Here is a 17,141-nt window from a genome sequence, read left to right as displayed (position 1 = left end):
GTTCCTCCGTTATGCTCCATCTGCCATCTTGCTGCCCACTTGCCTTAAACTGTCTATATCGCTTTGCAAACTCTGTGTCCTCCCCACAGCTTGCATTCCCACCTAGCTTTATATCACCAGCAAACCCAGATACATTACTCTCTGTCTCTTTGTCGAAGTTATTAATATAGATTGTAAAAAATGAGGCTGCAGTACTGGTCCTTACAGCTCTCACTAGTCAGTATGTGAACTTCTAAATGGATAAAGTCTTTTCTGAAGAAGACAGCAGTTCTTTATCTTTTGAAAGTGGATATTAACACAACTGTTCACCAATGAGTTGCTTCTCCGACCTCAAGAGTGAAACCATAACTAATATAGGCCCAGATTTTTGCCACAACAGGGAGCCTCTCTACTGTGACAAAAATAGCAAAACTGCCCAAAAATTGTAAGCCCCTCCCCTGAACCCAACGCTTGCCATTTTTGTAGGGGCAGGGCACATTTCGTGCATGTGCATTTTAAATCATCAGCTGCCTCCACTCTAGTCAGATTTTGGTAGCCTAGCAGTGTGAAACCTGAAGTGTGTGAAGTACACTGGTAAGAGAAGGTCTGAACTTAATGTTTTCTTTGGATAGCATTTGGAGAGGGAGGGCATCCCTGTGAAAATTCTTAAAATTTATTCACAGCCCCAGAATTGGCACTAAACAAATTCCAACTGTCTCCCCTTAACCCAAGTGAGTAGGAGGGTGGGGCTTCTGGTCTCACAAGGCAATTATTGTTGCCCCTACTGACTCACGCAGCCAGGTGCCAGGAAGAACTTTGTGCTGGAGAGGGCGCATAGCGCTTCATGTGGAGGAACATAGAGGATAGGCAAGTCACCCTCGCACATAGACACCATAGAAGCCAGTCACCCTGAGTCGCTGGAGGCCAGAGGGAGGGCAGAAGATCAGGAGGAAGGGGCTGCTGCTCACACACCAGGAAGGAGGAGGAGGAGCGGCAGGAAACCAGATGGGGTGTTAAGGCCCAGCGCATCTTACCTCAATATGATGGAGAACCAGTGTTGAAGGCAACTGAGGCTGAGCCATGAGGTGGCAACAGATGGTCCAGCAGCAACTGGAGCCCCAATCCATCGACCCCCAGGCCCTGCAGTGGCTGTGAAGGTAGCCATCACAGTGGAAGTTCGGAGAGAGCTGGGAGTTTACAGATAAATTCTAAAAGTGACATCGCAGGAGTCCTGTAAGTTGATTGGTTGGTAAATATAGGTCTTTCTGGACTTGGCAGAGAGGAGATGATTGGTGAGTTACGGGTGAGTTATATATCAGACTGTAGTAAACACTTTATATAAAGTTTAAGGTATTTCAGTGTACCTCGACCATGTGGAATGTGTATTCTGTGTGATAGCGATCGCAACATGGTACAATTTAAGCTTATTATGGACAAAGAAATAGAGAATTTGCAAAAAAATGCTTTAGATTGGGGGACAGTGGATTTTAATAAAATAAGGCAGGATCTGGCCAAAGTGAACTTGGAATAGCTGCTTGTGGGGAAATCTACAGAGGAGCAGTGGGGGGCATTCAATAAGGAAATGGGGAGGGTACAGGCTCAACATGTTCCCTCTAGGGTGATAGGAAGGAGTAACAAGCCCAGAGAACCATGGATGATCAGAGATATTCAGGATACGATGAGAAGGAAAAGAGAGGCTTTTAGCGGGTACAAGGGAAGCAAATCAGCAGAGACATTAGTGGAGTACAGAAAGTGCAGGGTGGAGCTTAAGAAAGCAATTAGGAGAGCAAAGAGGGGATATGAGAAAGCTATGGTTGGTAAAAGTAGGGAAAATCCTAAGATATTCTGTAAGTATATCAATGGGAAGAGTAGGGTCCATTATGGACCAAGGGGGCAATCTATGGGTGGAGCCAGAGGACATGGGTAGAGTGTTGAATGAATACTTCACATCCGTCTTCACCCAAGAGAATAAGGATGAAGGTATTGAACTCAGGGAGAGAGACTGCGAGGTTCTTAAGCAAATTGATATAGGGAGTGACAAGGTGTTGGCAGGCTTAAAAGTGGACAATCTCCAAGTCCGGATGATTTGTGTCCCAGACTGCTGAGGGAGGCAAGGGAAGAGATTGCAGGGACTCTGACCCAAATTTTGAAATCCTCTCTGGCCACGGGGGAGGTGTCAGAGGACTGGAGAACAGCTTATGTGGTTCCGCTATTAAAGGAGGATTGAAGAGATAAGCCAGGCAACTACAGTCCAGTGAGTCTCACATCAGTAGTAGAGAAACTATGGGAAAAATTCTGAAGGAGAGAATCTATCTCCACTTGGAGAGGCAAGGTTTGATCAGGGATAATCAGCATGGCTTTGTCAGAGGGAGGTCATGCCTAAGAAATTTGATTGAATTTTTTGAGGAGGTAACCAGGTGTGTAGATGAGGGTAGTGCAGTTGATGTAGTTTATATGGATTTCAGCAAAGCCTTTGACAAGGTCCCACATGGGAGACTTATAAAGAAGGCAAATGCACAAGGGATACAGGGTAATTTGATAAGGTGGATTCAAAATTGGCTTAGTTGTAGGAGACAGAGGGTGATGACAGAAGGATGCTTTAATGACTGGAAACCAGTATCCAGTGGCGTACCACAGGGATCTGTGCTCGGTCCCCTATTATTTGTCATTTATATGAACGACATAGATGACTATGTGGGGGGTAGGATTAGTAAGTTTGCGGATGACACAACGATTGGCCGGGTGGTTAACAGTGAGGTTGAGTGTCTTGGGCTACAGGAAGATATAGACTGGATGGTCAAATGGGCAGATAAGTGGGAGATGGAATTTAACCCTGAAAAGTGTGAGGTGATACACTTTGGAATGAGTAATTTGACAAGGAAGCATTCAATGAATGGCATGACACTAGGAAGCCCTGAGGAACAAAGGGACCTTGAGCTCTGAAGGCAGAGGAGCATGTTAATGGGGTGGTGAAAAAGGCAAATGGGACACTTGCCTTTATCAATCGAGGCATAGATTACAAAAGTAGGGAGGTCATGTTGAAGTTGTATAGAACCTTGGTGAGGCCACAGCTGGAGTACTGTGCGCAGTTCTGGTCGCCACATTATAGGAAGGATGTGATTGCACTGGAGGAGGTTCAGAGGAGATTCACCAGGATGTTGCCTGGGATGAAACATTTAAGTTATGAAGAAAGGTTGGATAGACTTGGGTTGTTTTCATTGGAGCAGAGAAGACCTGATTGAGGTGTACAAGATTATGAAGGGCATGGACAGGGTGGATAGGGAGCAACTGTTCCCCTTATTTGAAGGGTCAGTCACGAGGGGACATAAGTTCAAGGGGAGGGGCAGGAGGTTTAGGGGGAATGTAAGGGAAAACTTTTTTACCCAGAGAGTAGTGACGGTCTGGAATGCACTGCCTGGGAGGATGGTGGAGGCGGGTTGCCTCACATCCTTTAAAAAGTACCTGGATGAGCACTTGGCACATCATAACATTCAAGGCTATGGGCCAAGTGTTGGTAAGTGGGATTGGGTAGGTAGGTCAGGTATTTCTCACGTGTCGGTGCAGACTCAGGCCGAAGGGCCCCTTTTGCACTGCGTGATTCTGTCATTCTGTGATTCTGTGTGGGAAGTCATGCAGGCACAAAATGCCCTTGATGACTTCATCTGCAGGAAGTGTCACCAGCTGCAGAAACGTGAGCTCCGAGTTGCTGAACTTGAGCGGCGGCTGGAGTCACTGTGGTGCATCCACAAGTCTAGGGATTATGTCACACCACAGCTAAGAAGAGCACAGACAAAGAAGGAATGTGTGACCAGCAGAGTATCTAAGAGACACAGTGAGGTAGTGCAGGAATCCCCCAAGGCTGTCTTGCTCTCCAGCCATTTTTCCATTTTTGATACTGGTGGGCGAGATGGTTCCTCAGTGGACTGTAAGCAAGAGCCAGATTTGTGGCACCATAAGTAGCTCAGTTGCGGAAGAGGGGAAGAGGAAGAGTAGAAGCGCTATAGTGATAGGGGATTCCATAGTTAGGGGAGCAAACAGGTGTTCTTGCGGCTGTAGATGTGACTCCAGGATGGTATTTTGCCTCCCTGGTGCCAGGGTCAAGGATGTCACAGAATGGCTGCAGGACATTCTTTTGGAGGAGGGTGAAAAGCCGGAGGTCGTGGTCTACAATGGGACCAATGACATAGGTAGGAAAAGGGATGAGGTCCTGAAAGCAGATTTTAGGGAGTTGGGAAGGGAATTAAAAAGCCGGACCACAAGAGCAGTAATCTTAGGATTACTGCCAGTGCCACATGTTAGTATGCATAAGAATAGGAAGATGGAGCAGTTCAACACGTGGCTGGAGAAATGCAGTAGGAGGGAGGACTTTAGATTTCTGAGGCATTGAGATCGGCTCTGGGGTGGATGGGACTTATACAAGAAGGACGGGTTACACCTCACAGGACTGGAACTAATGTTCTCACGTGGAGGTTTGCTAGTGCTATTGGGAAGGGATTAAACTAGATTGGCAGAGGTGGTGGGAACCTGAGGGGAAATTCAGTGGAGAGGAGAGGAACTGGCAGTGGCAAGTAGAGAACTATTAGCCGATAAGGAGGATATATCAGAGAATGGTATCAAGGTAAATAGAATTCTTGGACAGTTTGATAGAATTAGAGAAGGAAATAGTAAGTCATTAGATGGGATCAGAGTAAGGGGGAAAAGTAAAAAAGCATAAATTAGGTTTAATGTGCATGTCTGTGAATGCAAGGAGTGTGGTTAATAAGACTGGTGGACTACAGGCACAGGTTAACAAATGGAATTATGATATTATTGCTATAACAGAGACCTGGCTCAAAGAAGGGAAGGGCTGGGCATTAAATATTCCTGGGTACAAGCTGTTTAGGAAAGACAGGAAAGGAAGAGAAGAGGGGCGGGGAGTGGCAACATTGATTAAAGATGACATTACTGTTTTGGAGAGAGAGGATATTCCAGAGGGGCGAAGGAAAGAACCTCTCTGGCTAGAGGTAAGGAATGAGAAAGGTGCAATAACATTGATTGGTATAGTATATAGACCACCAACCAGTGGAAGGGATGTGGAGAAACAAATCTGCAAAGAAATTACAGAAAGGTGTGGAATTACAGAGTAATTATAATGGGGGACTTCATATATCCAAATATAGACTGGGATAGGAATAGTGCAAAGGGACAAGAGGGGCAAGTGTTCCTGGAATGTGTTCAAGATAATTCTCTGCAGAAGTATGTTTCCGGTCCAACAAGAGGGCAGGAACTGTTGGATCTGGTTCCTGGGAATGAGTTGGCCCAAGTGGATCAAATATCAGTGGAAGAGTAATTAGAGGACAGTAACTGTTGTATCATTAGGTTTAGGTTGGCCATGGAAAAGGACAAGAAACAGTCCAGTGCAGGGATAATTAATTGGGGGAAAGCCAACTTCGATGGGATGAGAATGCATCTGAGTTGAGTGAGTTGGAATCAAATGTTGGCAGAAAAGACAGTGGCTGAACAATGGGCTACCTTCAAAGAAAAAGTATTGCAGGCAATATCAAGGTATATTCACTTGAAGGGGAAAGGTTGGACCCATGTCATCCAGGGTGCTCTAGATTTGAGAGAGGTAGAGGTAAAGCTAAAAAGGAAGAAGTATGTGTACAACAGATGTCAGGTAGAAAATACAATGGGGAATCAGGCTGAATATAGAAGGATCAGAGGGGAAGTGAAGAAACTAATAAGAAAAGCAAGGAGAGGCCATGAAAAGAGACTGGCAATGAACATAAAAGGAAATCCCAATGTCTTCTATAAGCACGTAACTAATCAAAGGGTGGTAAAGAAAGAGTAGGGCCGATTAGGGATAAGAAAAAAAGGGGACTTGCATGTGGAGGCTGGAGAAGTAGTGGAGGTGTTGAACGAGAACTTTGGATCTGTCTTTAAAAAGGAAGAAGATGCTACCCAGGCCGAGGTGAGAGAGGACCTAACTGGTTTACTCGGAGAATTTGCAATTGAGAAGGAGGTGGTGTTAGAAAGGCTGTCTTTACTTAAAATAGATAAGGTACCAGGACCGGATGAGTTGCATCCAAGCGTACTGAGGGAAGTGAGAGTGGAAATTGCACAGGCACTCATGATAATCTTCTAGTCTTCCTTAGACACAGGGGAGGTGCCAGAGGACTGGAGGACTGCGAATGTTACACCCCTGTTCAAAAATGGGTGCAAGGTTAAAGCCGGTAACTACAAGACCAGTCAGTTTGACCTCAGTGGTAGGGAAACTTCTGAAAACTATGGCTTGGGACAAAATCAATAGTCACTTAGAAAGTGCAGGATAATTAAGGAAAGCCAGCACAGATTCACTAAGGGAAAATCATGTTCAACTTACTTGCTTGAGTTTTTTGAGGTAACAGAGAAGTTTGATAAAGGAAACACCGTTGATATGATGTATATGGATTTTCAAAAGGCATTTGATACAGCGCCACACAGCAGACTTGTGAGCAAAATTCTAGCTCATGGAATAAAAGGGAAAGTAGGCACTTGGATAAGAAATTGGCTGAGTGGTAGGAAACAAAGAGTAGTGGTTAATGGATGTTTTTCAGATTGGAGGAAGGTTTGTAGTGGATTTCCCCAGGGGTCAGTGTTGGGGCCCTTGCTCTTCCTCATATATTAATGATCTAGACTGTGGTGTGCAGGGCACGATTTCAAAATTTGCAGATGATACAAAGATTAGAAATGTTGTCAACTGTGATGGGGATATTCTTGAACTTCAAAGGGACATGGACATGTTGGTGGATTGGGCAGACAAGTGGCAGATGAATATTGAATTCAACAACTTTAGGTCATAAGCTCCCTCCCCCATCCCCACCCCCTTTCTGTTTCCCCCTTCCCCCTTTTTTTTTCCAATAAATTATAAAGATTTTCCTTTTCCCACCTATTTCCATTATATATTAAAAAAAAACCCTACTAGAGCTATACCTTGAGTGCCCTACCATCCATTCTTAATTAGCACATTCGTTTAGATAATATCACCAACCTTAACACCTATGTGTTCTATTGTACTATTGTCGTTGACATCTTTTGATGATCTGCTTCTATCACTGCTTGATAGAACCACACCCCCCCCTCCACCTCTCTGTCTCTCTATCTCTCCGCCCCCTACACACACACCTTAAACCAGCTTATATTTCAACTCTTTCTTGGACTCGAACGCAAGTTCTGTCGAAGGGTCATGAGGACTCGAAACGTCAACTCTTTTCTTCTCCGTCGATGCTGCCAGACCTGCTGAGTTTTTCCAGGTAATTCTGTTTTTGTTTTTGTGTTGAAGTGGCAGATGAAGTTTAATGCAGAGAAGTGTGAGGTGATTCATTCTGGCAAGAAAAATGTGGAGAGACAGTATAAAATAAAGGGAGAAACTCAAAAGGAGATGCAGGAACAGAGGGACCTCAGTGTATACGTACATAAGTCATTGAAGATGGCAGGGCGTGTTGAGAGAGCAGTTAATGAAGCATATGGTATCTTAGGCTTTATTAATAGGGGCATTGAGTACAAGAGTAAGGAGGGCTGAGGGGAGCCTTGATAGAGTTATTCAAGATCCTGAGGGGTATGGACATGGTAAATAGTGAGGGACTGTTCCCTTCAAGAGAACATCAAGAACTAGAGGGCACAGATTCGAAATAATTGGCAAAAGGAGTAAATGTGATGTGAGGAAAAACTTTTCACCCAGAGGGTGGTTGGAGTCTGGAACAAACTTCCTGAAAGGGTGGAGGAGGCAGATTTGATTGAGGAATTCAAAGGGAAATTGGATTGCTACCTGAAAAGGGAGAATGAGAAAGGTTACAGGGATAAAGCAGGGGAGTGAGACTAGGGGGGATGCTCTTTCAGAAAGCCATTGCAGACTTGATGGGCTGAATGGCCTCCTACACTGTAATGATTCTGTGTGCTTACATGCACTAACCATTTTCACCATCTCATCAATGATTCCTGTTAACGGTGTGGTAGAGAAACTGGCTCTACACAAATGCTTGGTGCAATGTATGTTGTGGCTGTGACTCCAAGGTAACATGCTGTGCTCCATGACCACTGACAGCCCTACTGGTTTCCTCCTCTGTCACACTGTTATATGGTGACAGTGTGCAGCCGTGAGGTAGCTGGTCAAGGGTCAACAGTGTGGTCACATCCGATAGATGGGTGGCCAGAGGGCAAGTGAGTGTGAAAATGATCATGGCTCTGCTCATCATTCATCTGCCCACAGAGTCTTGGAAGTTGCTTATTTGTGCCAGGTAGTGGTGGCAGGGCAATGCCATCTCCATGGCTGTGTCTTGTGAATCCACTCCATTTTTTCAGTGGTTCAGTAGAGTTTGATTAGGCAGCAACAATGACAGTTCTCCCAGAGGGAAAGCCCCATGATGGTTCATCCGTTCCAGGGTAAGCAAACAGTTGGACAACTTTTACAGCTTGGACACTCACCTGACAAGACATTGACGACTCCTCCGAGGCACAGGGACTTCAACATTGACGACCAACCTCTCAAATGGGCCTTTCCGAAGCTTTTTATCTGTGTCTATGGTGCTCAACCCATGTTGGGCCCACCTCTGACCCCTCACTACTTCCAGGGTTGTCTACCTCGACTCCTATTCTAGCCTGACCCCCTGACTGAAAATTGGAAATTTGGGCATTATTTTTTAGAGATTGGGTTTGTGGAGCCAGGAATACTCCTGTCTGTGCACACCTGACCCTGGAGGGAAATCTGGGCCATTGTCTCCCACTTAAAAACAGGATTATTTCTCCAATAAATTCAATGAATGGGAGGATAGTATAGAATATGTGAGTAAAATCAATCCCAGTCACTTTGAGCAGTGAGGTCTCCAGGTGTGATTGACAGGGTATTCCCTATCATCTCCATTCTGAACAGTGACTCGATGTAGAAATGCTCAATAGCCATTATCAGACAGTGGTGGGGAGGGTAGAAGTGAAGATCTTGGGGGCTGGGGTGGGAACATGTCTTGAAATAGTTAACTGTAGAAGTCTGAGGTGAATAACTGAATCATTAACACGGTTTATTGTTCATAAGATGTGCAATAAAACTATGGCTATAAAGTCAATATTGTTTTAGTTTCCATATCTGCTCTGAAATATTGCTTTCAGGTTGAGTTGATCTGGATGTACTCCTGAATTCATGCTCATTGCTGTGTCCATTACCACCTTCAGAAACCCAAGTTACAGTCACTGTAAACATCCTACACTCTCAGTTGTGACAATTGGAAAAGCTGGGAGAAGGTTGTTTACTCTCATTGGCTTGGAAATGCAGCCTTCTTGCAGTCAACTGAACATCATTTTATCTTAGTTACTTCCAGAGTATTTCTCTCCTTGACACACAGGTATCCCTTAGTGCTAATTCCAAACATACTGCTTTAAATACTTTCTCTATCAATGGATCTGTTGCTGCTAAAGATAACTTTCATTCCAAGTGTACTCAAATGGTTACTAGTTTTAATTTATAAAGCACCTTACTGTTATCTGGAGAGACTACAGCAGTTTGGATCATTTTCCTTAGAACAGAAAAGGTTAACAGAAGATGTAATAGAGGTGTTCAGAATTATGAGGAGATTTTAATAAGAGTAAATGAGGAGAAACTGGTTACCGATACTTCGAGCACTGGGTACAGAGGTTTCTGATCATTGGCAAAAAAGCTCGGGGGGGAGATGATTATTTTTTTTACTGAGTGAGCACTTATGATCTGGAATACACTGCCTGAAAAGGTGGTGAGAGCAGATTCAATAATCCCCAAAAGGGATTTGGATCGCTACATAAAAAGGAAGCATCTTGGATAGCTCTTTCAAAGAGCAGACACAGGCATGATGGGCTGAGTGGCCTCCTTCTATCATTAGCTACAACTCAGTGAAGAGAGCTGGCAGCAGCAGCGCTGCCTCCATAACATCTGAGACAGCTATCCTAGGCAATGAATTACCGCACTATTCGAGGCAGGTTAAAATAAATTATGCGCCTATTGCCCCAGACCAGCCTACTTTATCTCAAGTGTGTACCATCCCATTTCTAACTCTCTGATCCATAGTTTAAATACCATTATACTGTGTGCCAATGTAAGCAAACACACGTACCCTCCTACCTCATGTACAACTTAATCTACCTTTAGAACCTCAGCTCCATTATAACCCTTCAAAGGCACATTTGGCATCTTTCCATTGTTCGAAGCATTTGTCATCATCCATTCATGCAGTGTCTGATCGCACCTGCATTTCCCACAATGTCAGCATTGTTTTTCCAGAACTGGATGGCCCACAAAAGAGAGAGCTGGAATCACCCCCTCACTGGCAGCTCTGATTACAGCTCTTGAAGGACCAGGACAAGTCAGTGGTGCCCGCTGACATCTTGGTGGTCAGTGGCCTGTGGGATCCAGTGTGGACCCAGAAAGTGCTCTGTTTGAGGACAGTCAGCCAGTTGCCATAGTTTCTTGCACATTTATTTGTAGAATAAGAAACTGCAATCTATGGAAGGCCCTTAAGGCATTTTTAAAATATATTCATGAAATGTGAACATCGCTGGCAAGGCCAATATTTTTTGCCCATCCCTAATTGCCCTTAAGAAGGTAGTAGTGAGTCACACTGGCAGTTTGCCAGAGTATGTTAATGAGAATATTTTACATCTAGCATTCGACTGCATCTTGGCAAAATCTTAGCTGTGGTGGAGATTCAGGAGTTGGCACTGGGGGCCATTTGGGGTGGGGATGACTATTACTTTTGCCCATATTTATCAACTCTAATGTGCAGCCAAACAATGCTGTTTTGAGGAATTCTAGGTAAATTTGAACTCATCAAGAAGGTTGCACTGAAGGCTAATAGGAGTTAAATATTGAACCAGGATATTAAGGGTCTCCATTTTATTAAATCTGTGTGTGTATTTTTACTGTTTTAGAACAGAACATTCCACAAAACATCCAAACAATATCAAGATGACAATTTGAAGGGTGTTGTAAATGGAAAGGCTATCACTACAGTTTCTCGGGCTGCAGTACTGAGTACTCAGCGATTGTTTCCTTGATGGATGAATCTTACTCACAGAAGGAGGAGGTACGGAGAACTGTCCCGTCTCTTGGTCTGACCATGCTGCTTGGAGATAACAGCTGGACTGTTAACCATTAGAACCAGATTTCAAATTGAGCTTTCTGTCTAGCTGAATTCAGTGAGAGTTGTAATGATGGTGTGAAATGTTTTATGTCACAATGTGTTTTCATGCTGTTGATTGCCATTTTAACGTTTCTTTTCAAGGGAATGAGCCAATGGTGCAGAAATATTTGGAGTACTTGCCCTTAAGATTTAACTATAAATAAAGTTACCTAATGTTTTGTGTAACAATTGCTTTCTGTGCCTAATTTATTTAAAGTGTGTTATCTCAGTAGTTGAGACTCTGGGGCTATGGGGAAGGCTGTATTACTAACTTTCCAACATTCTCTGAGATAAAAGTCATCTGGAGTTGTTTTATTTTTGGATGTGTAGCTGAAGTTGGTCCAGAATGCAAACTGTGTTCAGAGCTAACAAATTGCTGAATTTTTGAGGTTTATACCAAAAAGCTGCTGTTGTATAGAGGGGTCTGGTACCAAATTGATTACGGTACTGGTCTAGTGTAGAAGGGTCTGGTACTGTTGTGATTATGGTACTGGACTAGTGTAGAGGGCCCTGGTACCACAGTGATTTTGGCACTGGTCTAGTGTAGAAGGGCCTGGTACTGGACTAAGAAAGGTAAGAAATCGGAGCAGAAAGAACATTATGATATGGCTGATAATCTGCCTCAACTCCACTTTCCCACCTGCTCCCAATATCCCCAATTCTCTCAAGAGACCAAAAATCTGTCTATTCCGGCTTTAAATGTATTCAACGATGGAGCATCCACAACCCTCTGGGGTAGAGAATTTCAAAGTTTTGAGCTTTTGAGTAAAGAAATTTCTCCGCATCTCAATCCTAAGCAGTCAGCCTATGATCCTGAGACTGTGCCCCTTGTTCTAGATTCCCTGACCATGGGAAACAACCTCTCTATGTTTACACTATAAAGCCCCTTCAGAATCTTTCATGTTTCAATGAGATCACCTCTCATTCGTCTAAACTCCAGAGAATATAAGCCCAATTTACTCAGCATCTCATCCTAGGACAACCCTCTCACCCCAGTTACTAACTGACTGAACCCTCACTGTACCACCTCAAGGCAAGTATATCATTCCTTAAATGTGGAGATCAAAACTGTATTCCAGGTGTGGTCTCACCAAAACCCTGTACAACTGCAGTAAGACTTCTATATTCTTGTATTCCAAACCCCCTGTAATAAAGGCCAACATGCCATTTGCTTTCCTAATCACTTGCTGCACCTGCATGCTAACTTTCTGCTTTCCTTTTACAAACACACCCAAGTCTCTGAGCCTCAACTATTACAAGTTTCACACCTTTTTTTAAAAAATGTTCTGCTTTTCTATTCTTATGGCCAAAGTGAATAACCATATTTTTACCATTCTTCAACTCTGAAGAATCATATTGGACTTGAAACGTTAACTCTGTTTCTCTCTCCACAGATGCTGCCAGGCCTGCTGAGTTTTTTCAGCAACTGCAATATTTTGCCTTTATATTATTTAATTTTGAATAACCTCACACTTCCCTACATTGTACTCCATCTGCCATCTTGTTGCCCACTCACTTAACCTGTCTTGGTCACTTTGCAGCTTCTCCCTGTTGTCATAGCTCACATTCCCACCTATATATTGTATTGTCAGCAAACTTGAATACATTACTCTTGGTCTCTTAGTCTAATTCATTAATAGAGGTTGTAAATAGATCAGGCCTCAGCACTGATTATTGTGGCACTTCACTAGTTATAGCTTGCCAACTTGAAAATATTCCATTTAACCTTACACGCTGTTTCCTGTCTAATAAGCAATCCTCTATCTGTGATAATAGGTTACCTCCAACTCAATGAGCCCTTATCTTATGTATTACCCTTTTGTGTGGCATCTTACTGAATACCTAGAGGAAATCTAAATGTACCACATACAGATAAACATACAAATTAGGAGCAGGAGTAGCCCATTTGGCCCCTCAAGCCTACTCCGCCATTCAGTAAGATCGTGGCTGCTCTGATTGTAACCTCAACCTCACATTCCTGCCCATCCCGATAACAGATTGTTGACTAACAAGGGAATCAACCTACCTCTGCTTTAAAAATATTCACTAAGGAAGAGAGTTCCAAAGACTCAGGACCCTCAGAGAAAAAAATTCTCCCATCTTAATTGGCAGACCCCCTTATATTTAAACTGTGTTCCATGATTCTAGCCTCTCCCACAAGAGGAAGCATCCTGTCGATATCCCTTTTGTCTTCTCTATTAGTTACATTCTCAAAAAACTCTAATAAATGTGCCAAAAATAATTTCTCTTTCATAAAAGCGCGTTAACTCTGTCTGATCATACTATGATTTTCTAAGTCTTGGATGACTTGGATTCAGGGATAGAAGGCACTATAGCTAAATTTGCAGATGACACCAAAATAAGTGGGAAAGTAAGTTGCAATGAAGAAATACGAAATTTACAAATGAATATGGACAGGTTAGGTGAATGGGCCAAAATTTGGCAGATGGAGTTTAACGTGGATAAGTGTGAGGTTATCCATTTTGGTCGGAAGAATAAAAAGGCGACTTATTATTTAAATGGAGAGAACCTTCATAATGCTTAAGTGCAGAGGGATCTGGGTGTCCTTCTGCATGAATCGCTGAAAGCTAGTAATAAGCAGGTAATAAGGAAGGCAAATGTAATTTTGGCATTTATTGCTAAAGGAATAGAATATAAAAATAGAGAAATGTTGTTGAAACTGTGCAAAGCATTGATGAGACCGCACCCGGAGTACTGTGCATAGTTTTGGTCCCTTGAGGAAGGATGTAGTTGCATTGGAGGTGGTTCAGAGAAGGTTCACTAGATTTGATTCCAGAGATGCATGGCTTGTCTTACGAGGAGAGATTGAGCAGTTTAGGGCTACACTCGCTAGAGTTTAGAAGGATGAGAGGAGATCTAATTGAGGTATATAGGATGTTAAAGGGGATAGACAAAGTAGACGTGGAGCGGATGTTTCCCCTTGTGGGGCATTCTAGAATGAGAGGCCATAGTTTTAGGCTAAGGGGTGGTAGATTTAAATCAGAGATGAGGAGGAATTACTTTTCTCAAAGGGCTGTGAATCTGGAATTCACTACCTCAGAGTGCAGTGGATGCCAGGACGCTGAATAGATTTAAGGAGGAGATAGACATTTTTAATTAGTAACGGGTTGAAAGGTTATGGGGAGAGGGCGTGAAATTGGAGTTGAGGCTGAAATTAGATCAGCCATGATCATATTGAACGGTGGGGCAGGCTCAAGGAGTTGAATTGCTCACTTCTGCTCCTAGTTCTTATGTTCTAAGTGCACTGTTAAAACCTCCTTCATAATAGATTCCAGCATTTTCCCAATGAACTGGTGTCAGGCTAACTGGCTTGTAGTTCCCCATTTTGTGTCTCCCTTCTTCTTGGGTAGTAGCGTTACATTTGCTAATTTCTAATTCACTGGAACCATTCTAGAGTCTAGGGAAGTTTGGAAAATCATAACCAGTGCATCCACTCCCTCTGCAGCCACCTCTTTTAGCACCCTAGGATGTAGACCATCAGGTCTGGCGATTTGTTGGCTTTTAGCCCGTAAGTTTCTCCAATACGTTCCTCTGCTGATATCAATTACCTTCTATTCCTCAGTCTTGTTAGCCCCTTGGTTATCCTCTATTTCTGGCATGTAATTTGCGTCTTCTACTGGGAAGACAGTGTTACAATCCCAATGGGGAATTGTCAACCAAATTTACTGAATGACCCCCAAATAAAGAAATTACTGAACAATATTTCACTTTTAAGGAATTTGACTTTCAATCTAGTGAAGAACACACATCAGAATTACATAAATTAAAAGGTAAATCACAGTTAGTATAAACTGTAATTTACACATGGAATAGCAAAAACAACAAAGGTACATCTCACTGATCTTATTAGCCATCCACACTACCAGTATGGCATCAATTTCAGCCACACAGGCTCAGACCTTCCTTGGACAGAATTCGAGATCTTTTCCTTCAAAGACTTAGCTGAGTCTCCAGTGGCAGCAGCCTCCAGGTAGACTGGATTTTGCCTGTACAATCTTCCATACAATGGCACATTTCTTTCTAGAACCACCTCAACTCCCTTCAGTCATGGTGGTGTGGATGTCCAAGAATTACCTTTATCTTTGCATGGTAGAGCCAATTCTGGGAATTCAATCACTCGGAAGTGAAAAAAATAGGCAGCAGTTCTAAATGTGCTTGACTGCTTGGGAATCCAGCTTTCTGACTCTGCTTCTGACTGCCTGCTCTTTCCTTTACTGTTTGCCTCTCTGCCATGCGACCTCCATGTTTTAACTTCCTGTTGGCAATGCTTCCAGGTCAAGGGTTGGCAGTCAAAAATTTTAATTGATCCCTTTACAAGTGATACAAAGTCTGAGAAGTCCTTTGTCAGATTCTCTCTTCTTTTAAACAATTACAGACTCCCCAAACATTTTAAAGTCATCACACATTTTCCTTACTGGTTCTGCTTTTGAGTCAAAGGTTATCGAAACAAATTCAATATTTTTTCAGTGTTTCTGATTTCTCCTATCACTGTCCCTAGGGACTAACATTTACTCTAGCTACTCCTTTTTATATATTTGTAAATGTTCTTGTAATCTCTTTTTACATCACTGGCTAGTTTACACTCATTCTATTTTTCCCCTTTTTATCAACTTGGTCACCCTTTGATGGTTTCTGAAGTGCTCCCAATCCTTAGGCATATTACTATTCTTGGCAACATTAAAAGAAGAGTTATATAATTTAAAACAATCCCTAACTTCCCTAGGAAGCCACAAATGGATCTTTCTTGTTTTTTTGTTTTTTAATGGAATATATTTTTGTTGAACATTTTGAACTGTTTATTTACTGCCTTATCTTTTAGTCATTTACCCAATCATGCTTAGTCAGCTCTCCCTCATACCTATATAGTTGGCTTTGTTTAATTTTGTGATTCTTGTTTTGGACTTGAGAATGTCACTCTCACATTTAATATGGAATTCAATTGTATTAAGATCACTTTTCCATCAGTGGATTTTTAACAATGAGGTTACTAATTAACCCTGCACAATCTAAAATAATTTTAACCCTAGTTGGTTCCACAATGTATTCTAAGAAACTGTAATGGAAGTATTGTACAAATTCATCTTCCAGGCTACCTCTGCTAATTTGATTTGTCTAGTCTATATGAAGATTAAAGTCCCCCCATGATTATTACTTTGCCTTTGTTAACATTTTTGTTTAATGTACTGCACAATATATCTACTGTTAGGGCCTATAATGTACTCCGATCAGTGTTTTTTGACTCTTCTTATTCTTCATCTACAGCCAGACTGATTCTGCTTCCTGATCTTCTCTCCCAGTTCAATAAATCTGGTAATACCATATGGAAATGATCATGAAAGCTGCTGGATTGTCACCCAACTGTTTACTAGTCCTTCAGGGTAGGAAAGCAGCAACCCTACCGTAGTCTAACCTACATGTAACTCTGGTCTCATGGTTTATGTCAGGTTCCCATTGTGTGGCTTAGTAACCTACTCGTTATACAACAATCGTGAGGGAAGAAGTTGGGTAGATAGCTCTTTAGGCTAATTAGAGACAGATAAAAAATGTAGCATTGCCTAAGTCATCCCCATCCCAAGAGCAAGATTTTTCTGTTAAATCAGAAGATTCTCAGAGGCCATGAGAAAAACAGGCAGCTCAAGATGAAATAGCAACTGCTGTGTGCCAAAATCTAAGATGGCAATCGTTTCTTTGTCCAGTTTGGGATTTCCCACGCCTGGCAGGTAACTCATAAGATCCAATGTGTTCTCAGTATAAGATCTTATATGACAGCACTCCCACTGCTTCCATGATCCTGTAGGAGACCTGCAGAATGCCTGAATAAATAGCAGAAAAGCAATGTTATCAGGTTAGGCCCCATTCTGGCTTTTCCCTGGGGGCTTTCCAGTCTCCTGCTGGACTTTCATCAGGAGAGTTTCCATGGAATTTCAAGGCCCTGAAATCTACTCTTCATAGCTAGAATCTTCTGAAAGAACATAAAGAAAG

The 17,141-nt window shown here is 42.6% G+C and overlaps 1 long non-coding RNA gene across 2 annotated transcripts in view; it reads left to right on the top strand.

The window, feature by feature from the left end:
- The window catches only part of LOC121277909, a 105,581-nt gene extending 89,110 nt beyond the window's left edge, over positions 1 to 16,471 (top strand). Inside the window, exons 4-5 of one of the 2 annotated variants that reach the window (XR_005943004.1) lie at positions 10,888 to 11,042; positions 16,422 to 16,471. This is a non-coding gene — a long non-coding RNA (uncharacterized LOC121277909). Of the gene's footprint in view, positions 1 to 10,887; positions 12,234 to 16,421 lie in introns of those variants that run through there. The other variant, XR_005943003.1, reaches the window with a different exon arrangement.
- Positions 16,472 to 17,141: the final 670 nt, after the last annotated feature.

This window comes from Carcharodon carcharias, chromosome 5 (assembly GCF_017639515.1).
Source record: "Carcharodon carcharias isolate sCarCar2 chromosome 5, sCarCar2.pri, whole genome shotgun sequence".
NCBI lineage: Eukaryota > Metazoa > Chordata > Chondrichthyes > Lamniformes > Lamnidae > Carcharodon > Carcharodon carcharias.
Note: the sequence above shows the minus strand (reverse complement) of the source record. Positions and strands in the feature narration are given on the sequence as shown.